We start from the raw sequence: 6,434 nt of genomic DNA, 5'->3' as shown, positions 1-6,434 counted from the left end.
ATGTCTGGGAGAGGAAAGATTGAAAGACTGTGGATGTCCTGAGCATACTTCTCAATGTCGGTCATTTTGAGTCTAAAACATAACCAAACAGCAAGAAAATATTGTCAGAAGAGGGATTTGAACCCACGCCTCTTTACAGAGACCAGAATTCCCATTAACTGGAAGAGTAGAATCTTGAGTCTGGCGCCTTAGCCCGCTCGGCCATCCTGACAACCACATCAGTATGTCCAAACCTGCTGCCTGTTAGGGTTTATCATTTTACTATTTATATTTTTGATTGTGATTTTGACAAATAATTTGGACTTGTTGAAAAAGAGGTCATAAAATCAAGATCTTAGATTAATGCATTTCCTCTAAAAGCTGTTTCCTAAATAACATTATTTAGGAAAAAGGGCTCAAGCTAAAGTGTTATCCTTCAAAATTACTGTTGCCACCCTTTACTAAGGTCTTCATCCTAGCAGAACAGATTAGTTTGTCTTAGAAGTAAATTGTATATCACATTATATGTAAAGTCTAAGAGCCTTAAAATACTTTCGATGCAAATTATTCTTGTGTTTTATGTTAATATTACTGAATACTAAAAGAATGTTGTGCAAACAATACTTATTCTTCATAGGAAGAGATGTGCAAGAACACGAGGACATGCACTGAAACTGGAGGGAGGTAGACTTAGAGGAAATTTGAAGAAAAATTACTTCACAGAAAGGGTAGTTGATAAATAGAAAAGCCTCCCATCTGATGTTATTGAAGCTAAATGGTGAAACAATTTAAACACTCATGGGAAAGGCATAAGAATATCCTTAAGAGAAATGTATGGAGCAAATAGGGTTGAAGTTGCCTGAAGGATACATGAAAAGGAGCAGACTACGTGGGCCAAGTGGTTCTTATCTGCCATCAAATTCTGTTTCTATGAAATATATTATTTCAATAGCCAATTTCTACATTAACTGAACTTTAGAATTTTAAAACTAATCATATTGTCTTTATCATTTAAGAATAATTTAATTAATTTAACTCTAATGTAATTTGATCTTGATTGGAGTGTAGATGGGAAAATTGATCAATTCTTATGTCTTTAACAGCTTCTATGCCCTTTAATTCATACAATCATTGCGCTTCACATTGCAAGGAAATAAATGGGATCAAGATATCAATGTCTGGGAGAGGAAAGATTGAAAGACTGTGGACGTCCTGAGCATACTTCTCAATGTCTGTCATTTTGAGTCTAAAACATAACCAAAGAGCAAGAAAATATTGTCAGAAGTGGGATTTGAACTCACGCCTCTTTATAGAGACCAGAATTCCCATTAACCAGAAGAGTAAAATCTTGAGTCTGGCGCCTTAGACCGCTCGGCCATCCTGACAAGCACATCAGTATGTCCAAACCTGCTGCCTATTAGGGTTTATCATTTTACTATTTATATTTTTGATTGTGATTTTGACAAATAATTTGGACTTGTTGAAAAAGGGGTCATTAAATCAAGATCTTAGATTAATGCATTTCCTCTAAAAGCTGTTTCTTAAATAACATTATTTAGGAAAAATGGCTCAAGCTAAAGTGTTATCCTTCAAAATTACTGTTGCCACCCTTTACTAAGGTCTTCATCCTAGCAGAACAGATTAGTTTGTCTTAGAAGTAAATTGTATATCACGTTATATGTAAAGTCTAAGAGCCTTAAAATACTTTCAATGCTAATTATTCTTCTGTTTTATGTTTAGATTACTGAACACTAAAAGAATGTTGTGCAAACAATATTTATTCTTCAAAGGAAGAGATGTACAAGAACACGAGGACATGCACTGAAACTGGAGGGAGGTAGACTTAGAGGAAATTTGAAGAAAAATTACTTCACAGAAAGGGGAGTTGATAAAAAGAAAAGCCTCCCATCCGATGTTGTTGAAGCTAAATGGTGAAACAATTTAAACATGCTTGGGATAGGCATAAGAATATCCTTAAGAGAAATGTTAGGAGCAAATAGGGTTGAAGTTGCCAAAAGGATACATGAAAAGGAGCAGACTACATGGGCCAAGTGGTTCTTATCTGCCATCAAATTCTGTTTCTATGTAATATATTATTTCAAAAGCCAATTTCTACATTAACTGAACTTTAGAATTTTAAAACTAATCATAGTGTCTTTATCATTTAAGAATAATTTAATTAATTTAACTCTAATGTAATTTGATCTTGATTGGAATGTAGATGGGAAAATTGATCAATTCTTAGGTGTTTAACAGTTTCTATGCCCTTTTATTCATTCAATCATTGCACTTCACATGGCTTAGAAATAAATGGGATCAAGATATCAATGTCTGGGAGAGGAAAGATTGAAAGACTGTGGATGTCCAGAGCATACTTTTCAATGTCGGTCATTTTGAGTCTAAAACATAACCAAACAGCATGAAAATATTGTCAGAAGTGGGATTTGAACCCATGCCTCTTTACAGAGACCAGAATTCCCATTAACTGGAAGAGTAGAATCTTGAGTCTGGCGCCTTAGACCACCTGGCCATTCTGACAAGAACATCAGTATGTTCAAACCTGCTGCCTGTTAGGGTTTATCATTTTACTATTTATATTTTTGATTGTGATTTTGACACATAATTTGGACTTGTTGGAAAAGGGGTCATTAAATCCAGATCTTATATTAATGCATTTCCGCTAAAAGTTGTTCCTTAAATAACATTATTTAGGAAAAATGGCTCAAGCTAAAGTGTTATCCTTCAAAATCACTGTTGCCACCCTTTACTAAGGTCTTCATCCTAGCAGAACAGATTAGTTTGTCTTAGAAGTAAATTGTATATCACGTTATATGTAAAGTCTAAGAGCCTTAAAATACTTTCGATGCCAATTATTCTTGTGTTTTATGTTTAGATTACTGAATACTAAAAGAATGTTGTGCAAACGATACTTATTCTTCATAGGAAGAGATGTACAAGAACACGAGGACATGCACTGAAACTGGAGGGAGGTAGACTTAGAGGAAATTTGAAGAAAAATTACTTCACAGAAGGGTAGTTGATAAATAGAAAAGCCTCCCATCCGATGTTGTTGAAGCTAAATGGTGAAACAATTTAAACACGCTTGGGATAGGCATAAGAATATCCTTAAGAGAAATGTAAGGAGCAAATAGGGTTGAAGTTGCCTGAAGGATACATGAAAAGGAGCAGACTACGTGGGCCAAGTGGTTCTTATCTACCATCAAATTCTGTTTCTATGTAATACATTATTTCAATAGAAAATTTCTACATGAACTGAACTTTAGAATTTTAAAACTAATCATATTGTCTTTATCATTTAAGAATAATTTAATTAATTTAACTCTAATGTAATTTGATCTTGATTGGAGTGTAGATGGGAAAATTGATCAATTCTTATGTCTTTAACAGCTTCTATGCCCTTTAATTCATACAATCATTGCGCTTCACATTGCAAGGAAATAAATGGGATCAAGATATCAATGTCTGGGAGAGGAAAGATTGAAAGACTGTGGACGTCCTGAGCATACTTCTCAATGTCTGTCATTTTGAGTCTAAAACATAACCAAAGAGCAAGAAAATATTGTCAGAAGTGGGATTTGAACTCACGCCTCTTTATAGAGACCAGAATTCCCATTAACCAGAAGAGTAAAATCTTGAGTCTGGCGCCTTAGACCGCTCGGCCATCCTGACAAGCACATCAGTATGTCCAAACCTGCTGCCTATTAGGGTTTATCATTTTACTATTTATATTTTTGATTGTGATTTTGACAAATAATTTGGACTTGTTGAAAAAGGGGTCATTAAATCAAGATCTTAGATTAATGCATTTCCTCTAAAAGCTGTTTCTTAAATAACATTATTTAGGAAAAATGGCTCAAGCTAAAGTGTTATCCTTCAAAATTACTGTTGCCACCCTTTACTAAGGTCTTCATCCTAGCAGAACAGATTAGTTTGTCTTAGAAGTAAATTGTATATCACGTTATATGTAAAGTCTAAGAGCCTTAAAATACTTTCAATGCTAATTATTCTTCTGTTTTATGTTTAGATTACTGAACACTAAAAGAATGTTGTGCAAACAATATTTATTCTTCAAAGGAAGAGATGTACAAGAACACGAGGACATGCACTGAAACTGGAGGGAGGTAGACTTAGAGGAAATTTGAAGAAAACTTACTTCACAGAAAGGGGAGTTGATAAAAAGAAAAGCCTCCCATCCAATGTTGTTGAAGCTAAATGGTGAAACAATTTAAACATGCTTGGGATAGGCATAAGAATATCCTTAAGAGAAATGTTAGGAGCAAATAGGGTTGAAGTTGCCAAAAGGATACATGAAAAGGAGCAGACTACATGGGCCAAGTGGTTCTTATCTGCCATCAAATTCTGTTTCTATGTAATATATTATTTCAAAAGCCAATTTCTACATTAACTGAACTTTAGAATTTTAAAACTAATCATAGTGTCTTTATCATTTAAGAATAATTTAATTAATTTAACTCTAATGTAATTTGATCTTGATTGGAATGTAGATGGGAAAATTGATCAATTCTTAGGTGTTTAACAGTTTCTATGCCCTTTTATTCATTCAATCATTGCACTTCACATGGCTTAGAAATAAATGGGATCAAGATATCAATGTCTGGGAGAGGAAAGATTGAAAGACTGTGGATGTCCAGAGCATACTTTTCAATGTCGGTCATTTTGAGTCTAAAACATAACCAAACAGCATGAAAATATTGTCAGAAGTGGGATTTGAACCCATGCCTCTTTACAGAGACCAGAATTCCCATTAACTGGAAGAGTAGAATCTTGAGTCTGGCGCCTTAGACCACCTGGCCATTCTGACAAGAACATCAGTATGTTCAAACCTGCTGCCTGTTAGGGTTTATCATTTTACTATTTATATTTTTGATTGTGATTTTGACACATAATTTGGACTTGTTGGAAAAGGGGTCATTAAATCCAGATCTTATATTAATGCATTTCCGCTAAAAGTTGTTCCTTAAATAACATTATTTAGGAAAAATGGCTCAAGCTAAAGTGTTATCCTTCAAAATCACTGTTGCCACCCTTTACTAAGGTCTTCATCCTAGCAGAACAGATTAGTTTGTCTTAGAAGTAAATTGTATATCACGTTATATGTAAAGTCTAAGAGCCTTAAAATACTTTCGATGCCAATTATTCTTGTGTTTTATGTTTAGATTACTGAATACTAAAAGAATGTTGTGCAAACGATACTTATTCTTCATAGGAAGAGATGTACAAGAACACGAGGACATGCACTGAAACTGGAGGGAGGTAGACTTAGAGGAAATTTGAAGAAAAATTACTTCACAGAAGGGTAGTTGATAAATAGAAAAGCCTCCCATCCGATGTTGTTGAAGCTAAATGGTGAAACAATTTAAACACGCTTGGGATAGGCATAAGAATATCCTTAAGAGAAATGTAAGGAGCAAATAGGGTTGAAGTTGCCTGAAGGATACATGAAAAGGAGCAGACTACGTGGGCCAAGTGGTTCTTATCTACCATCAAATTCTGTTTCTATGTAATACATTATTTCAATAGAAAATTTCTACATGAACTGAACTTTTGAATTTTAAAACTAATCATAGTGTCTTTATCATTTAAGAATAATTTAATTAATTTAATCTCTAATGTATTTTGATCTTGATTGGAATGTAGATGGGAAAATCTATCTATTCTTAGGTCTTTAACAGTTTCTATGCCCTTTAATTCATTCAATCATTGCACTTCACATTGCTTAGAAATAAATGGGATCAAGATATCAATGTCTGGGAGAGGAAAGATTGAAAGACTGTGGATGTCCTGAGCATACTTCTCAATGTCGGTCATTTTGAGTCTAAAACATAACCAAACAGCAAGAAAATATTGTCAGAGGAGGGATTTGAACCCACGCCTCTTTACAGAGACCAGAATTCCCATTAACTGGAAGAGTAGAACCTTGAGTCTGGCGCCTTAGTCCGCTCGGCCATCCTGACAACCACATCAGTATGTCCAAACCTGCTGCCTGTTAGGGTTTATCATTTTACTATTTATATTTTTGATTGTGATTTTGACAAATAATTTGGACTTGTTGAAAAAGAGGTCATAAAATCAAGATCTTAGATTAATGCATTTCCTCTAAAAGCTGTTTCCTAAATAACATTATTTAGGAAAAAGGGCTCAAGCTAAAGTGTTATCCTTCAAAATTACTGTTGCCACCCTTTACTAAGGTCTTCATCCTAGCAGAACAGATTAGTTTGTCTTAGAAGTAAATTGTATATCACATTATATGTAAAGTCTAAGAGCCTTAAAATACTTTCGATGCAAATTATTCTTGTGTTTTATGTTAATATTACTGAATACTAAAAGAATGTTGTGCAAACAATACTTATTCTTCATAGGAAGAGATGTGCAAGAACACGAGGACATGCACTGAAACTGGAGGGAGGTAGACT

At 34.2% G+C, this 6,434-nt stretch overlaps 2 non-coding genes across 2 annotated transcripts; both read right to left on the bottom strand.

The window, feature by feature from the left end:
* Positions 1–1,255: 1,255 nt before the first annotated feature.
* TRNAL-CAA (transfer RNA leucine (anticodon CAA)) lies at positions 1,256–1,364 on the bottom strand. The gene is made up of 2 exons: positions 1,327–1,364; positions 1,256–1,301 (listed from the first exon to the last, which is right to left on the bottom strand). It is a non-coding gene; the product is annotated as a tRNA-Leu (tRNA).
* Positions 1,365–3,560: 2,196 nt separating this feature from the next.
* On the bottom strand, positions 3,561–3,669 carry TRNAL-CAA (transfer RNA leucine (anticodon CAA)). Its single transcript has 2 exons — positions 3,632–3,669; positions 3,561–3,606 (listed from the first exon to the last, which is right to left on the bottom strand). It is a non-coding gene; the product is annotated as a tRNA-Leu (tRNA).
* Positions 3,670–6,434: the final 2,765 nt, after the last annotated feature.

Source organism: Taudactylus pleione, unplaced genomic scaffold, assembly GCF_031769625.1.
Source record: "Taudactylus pleione unplaced genomic scaffold, aTauple2 ptg000612l, whole genome shotgun sequence".
NCBI classification, from domain to species: Eukaryota; Metazoa; Chordata; class Amphibia; order Anura; family Myobatrachidae; genus Taudactylus; species Taudactylus pleione.
The sequence above is the reverse complement of the archived record's forward strand: the minus strand, read 5'-3'. Positions and strand labels throughout refer to the sequence as shown.